The sequence below is a fragment of the Rana temporaria genome, chromosome 1 (assembly GCF_905171775.1).
Source record: "Rana temporaria chromosome 1, aRanTem1.1, whole genome shotgun sequence".
Classification (NCBI taxonomy): Eukaryota; Metazoa; Chordata; class Amphibia; order Anura; family Ranidae; genus Rana; species Rana temporaria.
This window is the reverse complement of record NC_053489.1, coordinates 520483511-520502640: the sequence shown is the minus strand read 5'-3', so window position 1 is coordinate 520502640 and position 19130 is coordinate 520483511.

Here is a 19130-nt window from a genome sequence, read left to right as displayed (position 1 = left end):
GTGCCTGATTCACCAAGCACTTGCATGAAAACTTACGCCGGCGGCCTTCGGCGTAAGCCCGCGTAATTCAAAGGGGCGTGTGCCATTTAAATGAGGCGCGCTCCCGCGCCGGACCTACTGCGAATGCTCCGTTTTGAAATTCCCGCCGTGCTTTGCGCGAAGTGACGTCATTTTTTTCGAACGGCGACGTGCGTAGCGTACTTTCGTATTCCCGGACGTCTTACGCAAGAAATTGTTTTTTTCCAATTTCGAACGCGGGAACGACGGCCATACTTTATACAGCAGATACGTGGGCTGTGTAAAGTTAGGGCAGGTAAAACGACGACTAAAATTGCGACGGGAAACTAGACTATCGACGACGTACCAAACGCGAAAAACCGTCGTGGATCGCCGTAAAACCTCATTTGCATACCCGACGCTGGAATACGACGCGAACTCCACCCAGCGGCGGCCGCGGTATTGCATCCTAAGATCCGACAGTGTAAAACAATTACACCTGTCGGATCTAAGGGCTATCTATGCGTAACTGATTCTATGAATCAGTCGCATAGATACTCTGAGAGATACGACGGAGTATCTGAGATACTCCGTCATATCTCTGCTGTGAATCTGGGCCAGAATTTTTATTTTTTTCAATTTTTATATATATTCTAGTGGGGAGGGGGACACAACCTGCTACTAGCAAGGGGGGATGAGACCCCACAAAGGGGGTCCAACCCAGATGTTTGTGTTCTCCAAATCCCCTTTCTGGAGTCAGAGCTCTCAGTGGACCTCCCCACATGAGATCTGATCTCTTTATTCCAGATGGTAAAGTGGTGATTGTATTGCTGGCCATACTTGCTTGCAGCCAATAGCAGAGTGTTCTGTACATGGTGTACCCGAGGTCCTCATGGGAGGGGGGGTTTGGGGTTTGTTAGCTGTTTTCCTGGGGATGAGTGGGTGTGCTCCGATTGGTGTTCATGGCGGTGCTTGTCTCGCATGGGACTATTGGGATAGCGGGAGGAGGGGGGGGGGCAGGCGGTTATGTCAGCACCCATCCATATATAGTTTCCCGGACAAGGGGAAGGGGCTGTATATGATGGCTCGTGGCGGGGAACACAGCTATTGAATTGAAAGCTGTTATGTTCACCTGCGCTCTGATCAACCAGACGGCGGCTCCTCTCCTCTCCTCTTACCCAGCACAGGTAGGCTGCAATATGGGGACACTCTGGCTGGAATATGGGGACACATGCTGCATTGGTAGACATGGGCAGGCTGCATTTTTGGGCACGGATAAAGTTGTTGTTAATTATTTTTATGACTTAATTCTGCATACAACATTTAAGTGTAATTTCATGAGAATTTATGAGGGTGTGTCTATTTATATTTTTTTCACTTTTAGCACTTTTTGGATTGTTTTTTATCATCGGATTAATTCACATTTATTTATTTGCAATATTTTGTGGACAGTCGGTCACTGGATATTTATTTATTTATTTGCATAGTTGCACATTGCACGATTTGTGGATGAAGCACTGTTTAGACTATCATAATTATATTTGAAGGAAATGTTGTATGCACAGATTGAAGTTTGCTATTCAATTTAGACTATTGTGCTGTCAGTGGCACATTGGTCACACTTATTTCATTATCTCTTCACTCTCAATATCCTCCACTTTATGGATATTTTTGTTGGATGGTATTCCGGTTTAGAGTGATACACTTTTAATCATTGCCAGGAGGCGGAGTCTATTTTGTTGTATCTCTTATATAATTTATTTTATACATTATTTTAGTGATTTTAGTTGCAAGCGCCACCACATCCCCCATTTTATCATTTACTGTCAGTGTGTGAGCACTATTAGTGGTGGCTGCTGCATATTTATTTATTTTATATTTATTCTGTTCTAGATTAGGTTGGTTTGCGCATTAGTTCCCCCCTTATTTCATATTAATTCTCTATTTGTCCTGGTGATTATTGTCACTGCAAATGAAAGTGAGAGAAAATCCTAAAATTTCAGTTACCAGAACAAGAAATATTTGTCACCATATCTCCACTGTCAAATTGTTATAGGTGTATAAATGCGATCTGTGCTCCAGTGTATGCTTTGCTGATAAAAGACAAAAGTTTACAGAGCTAAAACTCCAGGAAATGTTTGCTTTTTTACTTTGGAGAAAATGGGCCAGAGCTACTGCTTCTGTAAGGAATTTATTGTTTGTTACTCCTCCGGCGGGAGATTAACCCTCACTATTGTATAATTTTTTAAATCATGACAAGAAATTTGAAAAACTGAGTTCCCCTGAAGAGGAAGACATGTATAGCAATATAAACCTTGTGTAGCACCTCCTGACACCTGTAGGAATTTGAGGGGCCCCCAGTGGAAGGGTGGACTGACATTTCACCACAGTTCATGGTTAAAAATGGGGGTATGAGAAAACATTGGGAGGCACTCATCAGATTGTAACTCACACAAGGAGAAAGAGAGATAGAGCTGCAGATACCACAGAGATGCTCACAAGGTCCACCCCAAATATTTATGCTCTCCCCCAGCATACACCAGTGGTATTAAACTTCCTACTGGCTGACTAGAAGAAACATAAAAATTCATAACTCAGCATCACTGTGGTATATACTATTGCCAGAAATGTACTATAAAATATACTTTATGTCCTTGATGAAGAGATTTATCATAACTTGCTATCTCCTGACTTTCATCCATCAAGAAAGGAAGTGAAAGGTAATCACTACAGTGGGAAAACATTGATGTTGCAGTGCTGATTGGATGATCTGACAAGTAATAACAATGCAGCTCAAAGAGAGTTATGAAAAATGCAGAACAGAGGTATCTGATAACTTTTATGATTTTTGGAATATAACTGAGCATTGCATAATTGTTGCTAATGTTATACAGTATGCAATGATGCAGAACAGCTAAGCAGTGCACTGGCAGATCTACAAAGAGCTTATCGGCAAAAAAAAAAAAAAAGAAAAACTAAATAGCTTCACTGCTCCTAGCAAAAAAAGACACATTAGATTTACTAAAACTGGAGAGTGCAAAATCTGGTTCAGATCTGCATAGAAACCAACCAACTTCCATTTTTTTTGTCAAAGCTTAATTGAACAATCTGTCACTACAAGCTGATTGGCTACCATGTACAACTGCACAAGATTTTGCACTCTCCAGTTTTAGTAAATCAACCCCATTACATTTCAGAGGCCAGGTTGCATGAAACTATGGGGGTTATTTACGAAAGGCAAATCCACTTTGCACTACAAGTGCAAAGTACAAAGCAAAGTGCACTTTAAAGTGCACTAAAAGTGTACTTAAAAAAAAAGTGCAGTAGCTGTAGATCTGAGGGGGGCACGCAAGGAAAATAAAAAACAGCATTTTAGCCTGCACATGATTTGATGATAAAATCAGCAGAGCCTCCTCTCATTTCAGATCTACCCCTCAGATTTACAGCGACTGCACTTCCAAGTGCAATTTCAAGTGCATTTTGCACTTGTAGTTTTCACTTGCAGTGCAAAGTGGATTTGCCTTTTGTAAATAACCCCCTATGTTCTCAACCACCAAGCTTTAACCTCACTTCTTCCAGGCCACTAGGCCCTGATTTCCTAGGTCTCAGGCTCACATAGCCTTGTTGAGTTGCTGGCAATACCACTGTCCACTCCTGTTTATTTGGGCATCAGTATCCACCTACCAAAGCCCATTGACAGCTGTGCTAGTTGGCCCACCAGTGAAGGAAGTTGCCCACCAGTTTTGCAATATAGTGTATGTAATTATTTTGTAGAACTCTTTTGGACTTTGTGAGGTAAAGCGAGCCCCACATCCCTACAAAATATACAGTGTACCAAGAAAGTATAACAGAGAAATGCATAGAAATACCACAATAGCCTCAACCCACCAATCTTGATATGGATCTGTAATCATTTTTATGATGTCATATATAATTTCTTAGTACTGTTATGTTAAAAGGGTTGGAGGCTTTGGGCCAGATTCATGTACAATTCCGGTGGCGTAACGTATCCCATTTACGTTACACCGCCGCAAGTTTTCAGCGCAAGTGCTTGATTCACAAAGCACTTGCCTGTAAACTTGCGGCGGCGTAGCGTAAATCCGTCCGGCGCAAGCCTGCCTAATTCAAATGGGGCGTGTATCATTTAAATTAGGCGCGTTCCCGCGCCGAACGTACTGCGCATGCTCCATTTTGTAATTTCCCGCTGTGCTTTGCGCGAAATGACGTCGCACCGACATAATTTTTTGAACAGCGACGTGCGTTACGTCCTTTTCTATTCCCGGACGACTTACGCAAAAAAAAAATTCAAAATTCGACGCGGGAACGATGGCCATACTTTAACATGGCTAGTCTAAATATAAGCCATTGAAATAGCATCCGTAACTTTACGACGGGAAAAGCCGGCGTAAGAGAATGCGACGCCTGTCGGATCTTACCCAAATGTCGTCGTATCTTGGTTTGAGAATTCAAACTAAAGATACGACACAGGAAATTTGAAAATACGCCGGCGTATCAGTATATACGCCGGCGTATTTCATCTGTGAATCTGGCCCTTTGTGTCTGGCATTAGTTATATGCTGTATTGTTTTTGATTTATGTGGGCATTAATGAGATGCATTTTTGTCTTTTGTAAACGAATAAAATATATTTTTTAATGTAAGAAAAAATATATTATTTGTTTAATTCCTGAGATATTGAGCACCATCATTTTTCTTTCATGGTCCACTGTATCTTATTATCTTATTTACCTATGTCATGTCACTGGTACATGAATATGACTTCCATCCTGGGGTTCAGTTTTAAGAGGAAGCAGCCATCAAGCACAAGCTGTACAGGTAGAAGTGCAAATTCACCAGACAGAAGTACAAGCTGCCCAAGCATGCCCAGGCAGAGATATAAGCTGCCCAGACAAAAAGGCCAGTAGAAATGGAAGCTGGCCAGACAGGAGCACAAACTCTCCAAGCATGAGTACAGGCAGAAGCAACTCAGGCAAAAGCCCAGGTAGAGGTTATTCAAATGGAAAGCAGCCTTAGCCATGTGTCATTGCAGACCTTCCTGAGCGTGGTTTATCAAATGACTTCAAAACCTCCTAGGACCAGTCACACAGTACTTGAGACCAACACCAAATGATGTACAGAATCCAAGCCTTCACTCAAACTGAACCCATCTGCTACTCCATTCTTTCCTCTAACACTCTAAACACCCTAAATTAATAGAACTTACTCTATTCAAAAGAATACAGGACTTTTCTGGACTATCCAACAGAGACATTTAGAAGTTACAGAAACTAAGCAATATTTTTGAGCTTGAAATCACCAAGGAAGGCCCATATCTACCTGGTCTTAGCCTCATAAATAAAAGACTTAACCAAAGGCAAAAATGATTCTATTGACTTGAACATCCCTAGTCCACCAAGTACAAATGGAGAAAATTTCAAAACTAAACACAGAGACTCTAAAAATATTGGGGTAGATCCACGTACCTGGGCGCATTAATACGCTGGGCGCAGCGTATCTAAGATACACTACGCCGCCGCAACTTATTTTTTTTTCTAATCCACAAAGAATTTGCGCCGTAAGTTACAGCGGCGTAGTGTATCTTTGGCGGCGTAAGGGCGCGGAATTCAAATGGATGTAATGGGGGCGTGTTTTATGTTAATACGTCGTGACCCGACGTAAACAACGTTTTTTTAACTGCGCATGCGCCGTCCGTGGGGGTATCCCAGTGCACATGCTCGAAATTAACCCGGAAAAAGCCAATGCTTCCGACGGTGACGTCATTCTACGCAAATCCCTATTCGCGAACGACTTACGCAAACAACGTAAACATTTCAAAATTGTACGTGGGAACGACGGCCATACTTAACATTGAGTACGTCTCATAACAGCAGCTTTAACTATACCCTGGAAAAAGCCGAACGAAAACGACGTAAAAAAATACGCCAGCCAGACGTACGTTCGTGGATCGCCGTAAATAGCTAATTTACATACTCAACGCGGAAATCGATGGAAACGCCACCTAGCGGGCGCCAAAATATTGCATCTAAGATCCGACGGCGTACTAAGACGTACGCCTGTTGGATCGATCCCAGATGCCGTTGTATCTTGTTTTGTAGATACAAAACAAAGATATGACGCAGGAATTTTAAAATTACGCCGGCGTATCAATAGATACTAGGCATGTGCAAAAGGGAAAATTTCGTTTAGTTTTGTTTCGTTTTAATTCGTTATTTAATTAATTTCGTTAAGTTAGGTTCGTTACATGTGTTAAATTCGTTTTCGGAACTCGTTCGTTTTCGACCGAATTTCGAAAAATCCGGTCGAATTCGAAAATATTTCGACCGTTTTCGGAATTCGTTCGTTTTCGACCGAATTTCGAAAAATCAAATAGTCTCTTTTCGAATATAATTTCGAAATTCGATCGGAATTCAAAAAAAAAAAATTGGAATTCCAAATCGAAAACCCGCGGACGAAATTCGATCGGAATTAAAAAAAAAAAAAATTTTTTTGATCGAATTCCGTCCGCAAGTTTTCGATTCGGAATCGAAAACGTTCGTTCGGATTCGGTAAATTCATTAATATTGCAATTCGGGAATTCGTATGCATCCGAATGTCCGAATAATGAAAAATTTGTCCGAATTTCAATTCGGAACGAAACGAAATGCACATGCCTAATAGATACGCCGGCGTAATCCTTTTGTGGATCTGCCCCATTGTCTCTATTAGAAAGATGGCAGGTAAACCCGCAGTATCAGCAGTAAAGAAGTCAAAAAGACCCCAACTCCTACTGTCTCATGTATAACAAACCACAGCCTCTCAGAAAGTATTCTGTGTTCAAGGAAAATGCTTTGAAGAGCACAAGATATTTCTTAGGAACCATGACATTTGCTTCAGATGTTGCAAACCTACAGAGCTACAATCTACTGCAAAGCTATAGTTAAGTCAGAATATGAAAGTGATAGGTACTTATCAACCTTACACCAAGGCCTTTTTAAACAGGACTCTTAATGTACCGAAGACCCCTGCATCAGACTATATCTAAATACAAAAGAGAAATCCAGTGCTAAAATAAGTCTTGTTAAGGGGTTTTCCCAAAGTTAACCAAAGAAAACTGTTGCGAAGTATGCTGTTTTAGATGTCCAAAAGCAGTCTTTTATTTTGCCACAGCAGTACAGTACAGTGGTAGAGTAGAAACCACAGGATGACTAGCCCTTGCAAAATAAATTATTATTTTAGCTATAAAAGAAACTATAGGAATAAATCTCACTACACTCATTGGGTTCAATCAAATACCTAATAATAAAAAGGAGATCTTTATTACAGAAAACACCCATTATGTGTTCTTCATTGATATAACTGGTACATTCCCCCACTGTCAAAATCATGCTTCTAGAGTGCACTGCAATCATGCTTCTTAAGAGTGCACAAAATACATGGACTTTGTCTATGCTCAGAAGACCGACCTAGGCGGGGTCATTACCAGCACTCTGAAAAAACATGTCAAACTAATAATTACAGCAACAAGACTAAACTTTTTAACAGGTAACCAGGAATCTACTGAGTTCCTGCACCACAGTACTGATGTTTATTAGCTAATAGACTGTGTGACTAGTGACACTAAATCACTTTTTATTTTAGTAGTAACAGTTGTAACCTCAGGATAGTCCTGCCAGTGATGAAAGTACAGTTGGCAACTGCAAATCAGTAATATATCTGTACTGAAAGAATCCCAGTGAGAATTCCAAATATATTGATTCTACATTCCTGCAACAGGAGCTGCAATTCAGCTATACACTCATTCATCAAGACCAGGGGTCCCCAAACTGTGGCCCGAGGGCCAGATGTGGCCCTTTGCTAGTTTTTATCTGGCCCTTGGGGCACAATTCCTCCCACTGATATGAGGCACTATTCCTCCCACTGACACCAACAATGGGGCACAATATCGTCCACCAATACCAATGATGGGATACTATTCCTCCTACTAATAAAGGGAATACTCCTCCTCCTATTGACCACCAACCCTGAGGCTATATTTGTTCTCACTGATGCCAGGCCCGTGACATTTTCTTCTCCTGCTGGCCACAATCTGGCCCTCCTAAAGTCTGAAGGGCAATAAAGTGGCCCTTTGTTTGAAAAGTTTGGAGACCCCTGACCAAGACCAAAGCTGATAAAGCTAATTGTTTGAACATCATACCAGGATCCCTGCTAACAGGGAAAGGTCTAAAAAGGCCATTGGAATTATTTGCACCAGTTATCCTGCAGGAAAGTCTCTTTCTTTGACTGCTGAAAGCAGATCCTCCTAAGGACGGTCTCTGACTTGAAGATTCTTCAAATATCATGTAAGACTCTACCTTTCTTTATGAAATGTTGTTTATAATTTACTGGTTTGCCTTTCTTTTGTGTCTTTTAGGTCCACAGGACAGGCCATCAAATCTCATGGACTAATTTTGTTATGTTTACATAGCAACATTTTTTTGCAGAAACAGAACTTGGAAAGTGATTGTTTTCTTACACTTTAAAAGACTTAAAAACATCATCTATACTGCAATAATCTGAATTACTGTAATTTTGTGTTGGATTCAACTGTGTAATATTAACAAGTTACGGCACCTTTAGAAATGTTTATCCCTTTAGGCCACGAGCGGATATCCGATGAAAACGGTCCGCCGGACCGTTTCAATCGGACATTTCTGCTCCGGATTTTGATCTGATGGCTGTACACACCATCAGATCAAAATCCCTGCGGAAAACATACGCGGTGACGTGGCCGCGCCGTCGCCGCGGCGACATGCACGACCCTGGAAGGTAAATACTTTCACACATGCGTCGAATCACTTCGACGCATGCGAGGGATGGGGATCGGTCGGACTTATGCGGTGAGTCTGTACAGACGACCGGATAAGTCCAACGGACAGGTTTCCAGCGGATAGATTTCTTAGCATGCTAAGAAATTTTTATCCGCTTGAAAACGGTCGGCTGGACAAATGTCCGCCGAAAAATGTCCGCTAGGCCGTACACACGACCGGATTTGTCTGCTGGAACTGATCCGCGGATAAATCCCAGCGGACAGATCCGGTCGTGTGTACAGGGCCTCACACCAAATCTTGGTGTCCTTAATGTGGGCTTTGATGCCCTGGTGGCTTCTGTATTATTTGACTGCTGTGATTGGCTCTCACAGCAGATACATGATCAGGAGCCCATCCTCCTCATGCCTGTTGGTGACAGCTCAGCCGGTGTGCTTGGAGTATGCAATGAGTGCGCTATCAGCACACAACCTGAGGCCATCGTAAACACACATATCTGGCGTCTGGGTGTTGAAGTGCACCTTTTTTGCCATTGTATATACTATGCATTACGGAGTCAGCAAGAGGTTATTATTGTCAATCTATAAAAAATACTCGGTTACATGGAACTCTTCGTCTGCTTCCTGGAACATGTGAGATTCACATATCTGAAGTCGTAAGTCAATAGTAATATAGCTTTTTTAGAATGCTGTTGTAAGGCCAGGGTTACATCACCTATGTCTCACTCAACCAGTTGAAACACTGTAATTCTAAATAAAAACAATAAATGTTTGTTTAACCACTTGCAGATTTACTACTATGGGGCGCCTTTCCTGTGCAGGATCATGTATATATACGTGATTCTGCACTTCTGCCTACAGGGGGCACGCACACCGTTGGAGGGCCACTTCTGATTATTCACAGCAGAATCCAATCTGTGGGTGTCCTCTGGCACCCGCCGATTGTCTGTAAAACACACAGAACTGAGACCTGCCTATGTAAACAAGTCAGATATCCGTTCTGATAGGGGGAAGGGATGGATTTTGTGTTCCTGCAAAGCAGAGAATAAAATCCATCTTTTCCCCTAGTAAAAGCATCTAACACAGTACACAAAACACTGGCTAGTCACACAATTAACCCTTTGATCGCCCCTCAATGTTTATCCTCTTCCCAGTAAGCATATTTTAAGCACTAATCACTGTATTCAAAAGTGTCAGTTACTGTCTGATTGTCTGCCGCAAAATATTGCAGTCCCGCTATAAGTCGCTGATCGTCACTATTACTAGTATAAAAAGGTTTATATTGTTTATTTTGTCCTCACAGTTTGAATGTCTGCCTCTTGTTCCAAAAGTCTGTGACCCATTATTTAACTGCTTCCCGCCCCAATGTGCTTCTTGGATTTTGGGCCCCGTAATGCATCTAGGCTGTGAAAAAGTCTCATACGCGTAGCAGGATGTGTTTTGGAGAATAATTGTATGTATGCCCATATTGTGTGTGAGAAAAACCTTGTTAAGGTGACAGCTTTACCCAAATTTTATCAAATGACACAATTTTTCCAAAAATTGTGACAAAAAAATTACAACTTCAAAAAACTGCCCATGCTTCTTACTAAATACCTTGGACTGTCTACTTTCCAGAAAGGGCTCTTTTGGGGGCATTTATACTGTCCTGGCATCAAGAAATAGATAGGCAATCAGTACATCAGGATTGATCACGAAGACTAAATAATATACACTGATTTGGGTTATATTTACCAAAGAAATGTAGCAGTTAATGTGCGTGTTAATTTAGATGTCCCAACACTTTTGACAATATTATATATATATATATATACTGTATAAATATACTGTATATATATCTATTTATATATATATATATATATATATATATATATATATATATATATATATATATATATATATATACAGTATATATATATATATATATATATATATATATATATATATACTGTTTTTTTTTTACTTCTGCTGCTTTTAGATACCAGCACAGGGAAAGTACCCTACCTAAGTCTCTGCATAGTTGGGGTATATCCCACAGCCCCTTTTTCTCACTGCATTTTTAGAGTTCATCTGCAGTTAAATTTTTTAAAGGGGTTGTAAAGGTTTGTTTTCTTCTTTTCTATATAGGTTCCTTTAAGCTAGTGCATTGTTGGTTCACTTACCCTTTCCTTCGATTTCCCTTCTAATAGCTAGATTCAGGTAGCCCCGCGCAACTTTAAGGCGGCGTAGCGCATCGTATTTACGCTACGCCGCCATAAGTCAGAGAGGCAAGTACTGTATTCTCAAAGTACTTGCCTCCTAACTTACGGCGGCGTAGCGTAAATGCGGCGGGCGCAATTGCGCCTAATTCAAAATAGGCTGAGGGGGCGTGTTTTATGATAATATGCTTTGACCTGACGTGATTGACGTTTTTTTGGAACGGCACATGCGCCGTCCGCCTACATTTCCCAGTGTGCATTGCGGCTAAGTACGCCGCACGGTCCTATTGATTTCGACATGGACGTAAATGACGTAAATCCCTATTCACGGACGACTTACACAAACAACAGAAAATTTTCGAATTTCGATTTCCAACTATTTGATGGAATAACTTTAGGCCTGATAAAGCGTTACGTAAACGGCGTATCTGTACTGCGTCGGCCGGGCGTACGTTCGTGAATAGGCGTATCTAGTGATTTACATATTCTACGCCGACCGCAATGGAAGCGCCACCTAGCGGCCAGCCTAAATATTGCACCCTAAGATAGGACGGCGCAAGCCGTCGTATCTTAGATAGGTTTAAGTGTATCTCTGTTTGAGAATACACTTAAACTTAGGTTGGCGCAAATTCCGAGTTAGGTCGGCGTATCTACTGATACGCCGACCTAACTCTACCTGAATCTAGCTATAAATGTTTTTTTTCTTTGTCTGAATTTCTGACTTCCTGTTCCTCCTCAGTAAGCTTGCACTCATCAGCACTCAGCACTCATTCAGGGGGCGAGCACACTGACTAACCCCCAGCCAGAACAGCTCGGATGATGGGGGCAAGCTTACTGAGGAGGAACAGGAAGTCAGAAATTCAGACAAAGAAAAAAAAACATTTAGAAGGGAATCGAAGAAAAAGGTTAGTGAACGAACAATGCACTAGCTTAAAGGAACATATCTCCTGATACGCCGTCGTATCTCTGTTTCTAACTATGCGACTGATTCATAGAATCAGTTACGCATAGCTAGCCCTAAGATCCGAAAGGTGTAATGGACTTACACTGTCGGATCTTAGGATGCAGTACCGCGGCCGCCGCTGGGGGGAGTTCTCGTCGTAAACCAGCGTCGGGTATGCAAATTAGCACTTATGAAGATCCACAAAGCTTTTTCCCTTTGTTAAGTCGCCATAAGTGTTAGTTTGCCGTCGCAAAGATAGGGTACCTTTTACAAAGTGTAAAGTTAGTACACCATGTAAAAGTGTACCCGTCTTTCCCGCGTCGCTGTCAAATTTTTTTAAAAACCTTTTTTTTTACCGGCGCAACTCTTTTTTTCCCGACGCAACTTTTTTTTACCCGTCGCGATTCACAAAACCTCAGCGCATCGTAACTTCGCGCAAAGCACGTCAGGAAATTTGCGTCGGGAGCATGCGCAGTACGTCCAGCGCGGGAGCGCGCCTAATTTAAATGGGACTCGCCCCATTTGAATTGGCCCGCCTTGCACCGGCCGGATTTAGGATACACCGCTGCAAATTTCCAGGTAAGTGCTTTGTGGATCGGGCACTAACTTGGAAAAATTGCGGCGGTGTAACTTAAATAGGAAAAGTTAAGATGCGCCCGGGCTACGTGAATCTGGCCCATTATCTTTAATACTACACCAGAATTCCATTCATTAGTGTTGATAGAAACTGATTCCAAGAAAAAAAAATCGCATTACTACTACTAGTAATAATAATAATAATAATTATTATTATCATTAATGATTTCTTCAACAATGCAATCAAATAAAGTGCTGTCTTCATTAGCTAACTTTTTTTTTTTTTTTAAATACATTATGAATCGATTTATTAAAATGTAAATGATGAATACAAGCAGTTATGTTTGTATGAATATCTCTGTTCACATTCATAGTAGCAACTTAAAAGCGTGCAATTAACTGAATCTACTATGAACAGTTGCTTAACAAGGAAAATACTGAATAACCTCTATAGTGGAATGTTTATAAGACACTTTTGGGTATTCATATTCCGGAAAAGCGTCTCGTGTTTGACCTCTGGGGTAGTCATGCTGCTTTACTGACATAATTATCCCACCTCTATGAAAATGCTTCAGTATTTAAGCTTCTTAAAAATACACCAATATATTCCTGCATCTCCTGACAGTGTTTGTATTCTCCTTGTGACAGTTCACATCACAGCTTTAATCATTCAGCTAGGAAACACAAAGGGTAAGGAACTGCAATGTACGCAATGGTCAATGTCTGTGTCACTCTTTGTGAATCGAAACTTCCAGAGAGCGAGGGAGCGGGTTCGCAGTGCATTCTGGGTAAGAGCTAATTACATTAATGTCCTGTCAATCACATTTAAATAAGCAGACCAAACTAGCGCTGTTGTGGCGTTAGACTGGGAAAACAATTGGAACTTATTTGTGTGCCATTCTTTTTCTGTACATGCTAGATAGCTAATGATGATTGTTTATGGAAAGATGCCTGTCCAATTATTTTTGAAGCAACACAAGAATGCAGGATGACTGGAAGCATCAGGTTTTTGCCAGAGAATGCCTCAGGTAAGAGGAGAATGGCTAGAGGCTATAAGGAATCACAAGAGACAAGTCAGAGTTGTAAATTGGAAAACTGACATATCTCATCTAATATACTTGCTAACTAGGCCTTTAAATTCCTTGACATTTAACTAAGTTTGTGGAGAAGCTGAATTTTTTTTCTTTCTTGTTTAGCTCATAATGTAACGCATAACAGCTATTCACAGATTAAACTGATTATGCCTTATTATGTATATTAACGGAAAAAAATTCAAACTTGATTGTGACCTTTCCATAAAACCTGCTATTCAGAGTATTATTGGTCACTAAAATAGTTTATTAATTAACAGGCTACGTAAAGTAAAAATATATAATGCATTCATGACTTATGACACTATTACATCATCAGACTTGCATAAACATCAATAGCCATTAATGATGCCACTGGTTGTCCATAATGGAATATTTTACCACTGACACATGTCATACTCAGGGTCTGTTAAACAAAAAAACACATGAAGTATATTGTATATTAGGAACACTACATATTGGTATTCATGCCATCTAAGACCTTTGACTGTTCATACATTATTCGATCTTGAAAAGTAATACGGCTGATTCAAGAGTTACCTATGACAGTCAGTTGAGAATAAGGTTGCAATGAGAATAACTACTGTATTTATCGGTGTATAACACGCACAGGTGTATAACACGCACCCCAACTTTAAGAGGGAAGTTTCAGGAAAAAAACTTTCCACAGCCCCCTGCGTATAACACGCAGGCACAGTTTACCCTCTATTTTCAGGGTAAAAAAGTGAGTGTTATACGCCAATAAATACAGTATTTAGCAACGACTGGCTTTTCTGACTGTCACACACACTTGGACAGAGGTTTTCCATTAGTTGTGCAACTTCTGTGTCTGCAAAACAATGACTGTGATGTTTTCATGTATGTGCATACAACCCCTGGCAAAAAGTATAGAATCACCACTCTTGGAAAATGTTCATTCAATTTAATTGTGTAGAAGAAAACGAATCACACACATGCCTCACAACTATTTTTATTTATCATTCCAACCTTCTGGCTAGAAGAAACAATAAAAAAAAAAAAAAAAGAAAGAAAACTGTAGTGAATTGCAACTGTTTTTGCTGATCAAGCAGAAGAAAAAAATATGGAATCACTATATTCTGAGGAAAATATTATGGAATCATGAAAAAAAACACACAGTACACCACCTCTGGCTTTTTTAACAGCTTGATTTAACTATCGACGTGGATTTAACTATCGACTAACAGTATTCTTCATCAATCTTGCTCCAATTTTCTGTTATTGCAGTTGCCAGATCAGCTCTGCAGGTTGGAGCCTTGTCATGGACCATTTTCTTTCATTTCCACCATAGATTTTCAGGCCATGCCATTGACATTATGGGGGTTATTTACGAAAGGGAAATCCATTTTGAACTACAAATGCACTGCAAGTGCACTTTCAAGTGCAGTCACTGTAGATCTATGGGGAACATGCAAGTAAAATAAAAAACAGCATTTTAGGTTGTACATGATTGGATGATAAAATCAGCAGAGCTTCCCCTCATCTTAGATCGTCCCCTCAGATTAACAGCGACTGCACTTCCAAGTGCACTTTTAGGGGCAGATTCTCGTAGAATGGCGTAACTTAGGGCGGGCGTAACGTATCTCATTTACGTTACGCCGCCGCAAGTTTTTCAGGCAAGTGCTTTATTCACAAAGAACTTGCATGTAAAGTTGCGGTGGCATAGCGTAAATCACCCGGCGCAAGCCCGCCTAATTTGAATTAGGCGGGTAGGGGGCGTGTAGCATTTAAATTAAGCGCGTTCCTGCGCATGCGCCGTCTGTAAAATATCCCAGGGTGCATTGCTCCAAATGACGTCGCAAGGACATCATTGGTTTTGTCGTGAACGTAAATGGCGTCCAGCCCCATTCACGGATGACTTACGCAAACAACGTAAATTTATAAATTTTGACGCGGAAACGACGGCCATACTTAACATTGGTTACGCCTCATATACCCAGGGGCAACATTTACGCCGGGAAAAGCCTAACGTAAATGTCGTAACTTTACTGCGTATGCCGCGCGTACGTTCTGGAATTCGCGTATCTAGCTAATTTGCATACTCGACGGGGAAAACGACGGAGGCGACACCTATCGGACCAAAAAAAAATTGCATTTAAGATCCGACGGCGTAAGAGCCTTACGCCTGTCGGATCTAATGGATATCTATGCGTAACGGCCCAGATTAGGACTTACAACGGCGTACATGGCGTTGCACCGTCGTAAGCCCTTTGAGAATCTGGGCCTTAGTGCACTTGCAGTGCACTTGTAGTGCGAAGTGGACTTGCCTTTCATAAATAACCCCCTATGTGTCTTTTTTGAAGGAAAGTTTTCACAGCTTTTGCATGGGTCAAGTCCTGGGGAAAAAAGTGTGGGAACTCCCACCCAAGTTCCACTCCTCCACCAAAAAAAAAAAATGATACGCTCATATGCATAATTACTAAACCGCATATTTTTTAAAGCAAGTTCTTTCTAAATCCCGCGATAACTCGCGGCAGACCTCCGGAATGTCTTCTGGGAACAATGACAAAAGCTCCCAGGAGACAATGCGGCATCGAGGAAGTGACAGAATACCCGCACACTACCTGATGAATCCATATACAGGAAGCGGCTACTAACATAAAGGATTGCTAAGGTTCGCCTGCCCCTGACAGTGACTCGAGCTGGGCATCGCCGCTTAGTGAAGGATTGGCTCGGGCGGCTTGGCTGCTCTCGGCTGCTGTAGTCCTGCAAAGGGAACTGCGTTCCTGCTGTGAAAAAAGTGCAGGAACTCCGTTCCCACGCGTTCCCGCAGGACTAGAGCCCTGAGCTTTTGCCCTATGGCAAGATGCATTATCACCCTGAAAAATGATGTCATCATCACCAAACATCCTTTTAATTGCTGAAATAAGAAAAGTGTCCAAAATCCCAATATAAACTTGTGCATGTATTAAAGATTTAATGACTGTCATCTCCTCTGTACCTTTACCTGACATGCAACCCCATATCATCAATGATTGTGGAAATTTGCATGTGTTTTCTTCAGGCAGTTGTCCTTATACACTTCATGGAAAATTGAACCAATCAAAAGTTCCAACATCTTCACCCTGCCCAATGCAGATTCTTGATCCATCACTGAATATCACTTTCATCCAGTCATCCACAGTCCATGATTCCTTTTCTTCAGCCCACTGAAACCTTGTTTTTTCTGTTTAGGTCTTAATGATGGTTTTCATTTGGCTTTTCTGTATGTAAATCCCCATTTCCTTTATGCAATGTCCTACAGTTCGGTCACAGACATTGACATTCTATACTATACTTTTTGCCAGGGGTTGTAGCAGTCAGTAAAATTTTAAACAAGTGCATGGTGGATCCCATCTCTGATAATATTGGCAGATCTGTTGTCACATATCTGTCACATTAGCCTGATCAATGTGGTAGCGAACAGTAGTTCATAAGTCCTTGAATTGTAGTACTGTGGAATTGACATCAGGTATATTAGAAAGAGGTAGATGAAAAATGCATACGGGCAGTTGTTAAATGCAAATTGTTTATCAGTCGACAGTGAAACATTTTTTCCAGATTCTGATGAATATTTTCTGTTTGCCTGTTGGTATCTAGATAGTAGACTGAGGAGAAGGATATCTGTATGCCTAGTTGGTAACAGAGAGCTCTGCAAAATTGGGCCCCAAATCGTGTAGCACAGTTTGAGACTATATCGATGGATGATCTATGAAGCTTTATTACAGTATATGCTTGATAAATAGCACAAAACATTTCTTAGCAGAGGGTATTTTGGACAGAGGAATAAAATGGGCCTTTACTTAATGAATTAATGACCACCCAGATGGCTGAACACCCCTGGAGTGGGTGGATATAGTGGGCCAGATTCACGTAGAATCGCGGCGGCGTAACATATCGTAGATACGTTACACCGCCGCAAGTTTTCATCGCAAGTGCCTGATTCACAAAGCACTTGCGAGAAAACTTCCGCCGGCGGCCTCTGGCGTAAGCCCGCGTAATTCAAAGGGGCGTGTGCCATTTAAAATAGGCGCGCTCCCACGCCGGACCTACTGCGCATGCTCCCTTTTGAATTTCCCGCCGTGCTTTGCGCGAAGTGACGCAATTTTTTCAAACAGCGACGTGCGTAGCGTACTTCCGTATTCCCGGACGTCTTACGCAAGAAGGAAAAAATTTCAAATTTCGAAGCGGGAACGACCACCATACTTTATACAGCACATACGTGTGCTGTGTAAAGTTAGGGCACCAAAAACTACGACTAACTTTGCGACGGGAAACTAGACTAGCAGCGACGTAGCGAACGCGAAAAACCGTCGTGGATCGCCGTAACTACTAATTTGCATACCCGACGCTGGTTTACGACGCAAACTCCCCCCAGCGGCGGCCGCGGTATTGCATCCTAAGATCCGACAGTGTAAAACAATTACACCTGTCGGATCTTAGGGATATCTATGCGTAACTGATTCTATGAATCAGTCGCATAGATACTCTGAGAGATACGACGGAGTATCTGAGATACTCCGTCGTATCGCGGCTGTGAATCTGGGCCAGTGTGTGAAGAAGGCCATCAGGATTGCTATTCATAATATTATTGGTCACTAAAATAGTTTATTAATGAACAGGCTACGCAAAGTAAAGATATGTAACAAATTCATGAAATATGACACTGTTAAATTATCAAACTAGCAAAAACATCAAAAGCCCATCAATTATGCCAATGGTTGGAATAAAGCAAGTTAAGGCAAAATCAAGGCAGAAAATGAGCAGGGACCATCTCGCTTGACACAAATTAAAGCGGTATTAAAACCAAAACCAAAAATATAATACATTGTAGCTTATCAATTAATAGATGTGGTGGCTGCATTAGTTATTTCGTTTTTTTTTTCCCTTCTGTTTTAACCTGGTGATCTGGCCAGTAACACATCTCATGTTTTAGAGTGACTCCACTCTGGAAGCAGAACAGGGGCCACATTTGGACAACAGCATTGTCAGTCTGGGGGGAGGGAGTATTAGATGTACTAGCAGATTTAGATGCACTAACAAATGGAAGCTGAACTCCAGCTAACACTTTATAAGCAGTTACAGCAAACTGATTTTTTCCTTTTGGGATCAAGGTTTTAAATAAATAAATAAAAGATAAGCATTGTAAGCATCCTTGTCAGTAGGAAATGGTTCGCCTCAACCTTCTAACTTAAGGTGACCAGATTTTTAAAATGAAATCCGGGGACATAATTTTTTTTTTTACTAGGAATGGCGGCAATCAGCGACGGGCAGAGAGTCGCTGATTACCGCCATTACTAGTTAAAAAAAAAATATGTCCCCGGATTTCATTTAAACATTTTTAAAAACTGCTGCCCGCCTTACAGCTTGTCAATTCTTACTCTCCGGGCCCCGGCTACTACTGGGTGGGGAGCGGAGGAAGATCACTCCACCAGGGAAGGCAAGAAGGTAGGCAGGTGGCTGGCCAGGACTTGAGCCAAGGCAGAAGAACATGCGAGCGGGTGCGGAACGGGCATGCACCTAAAA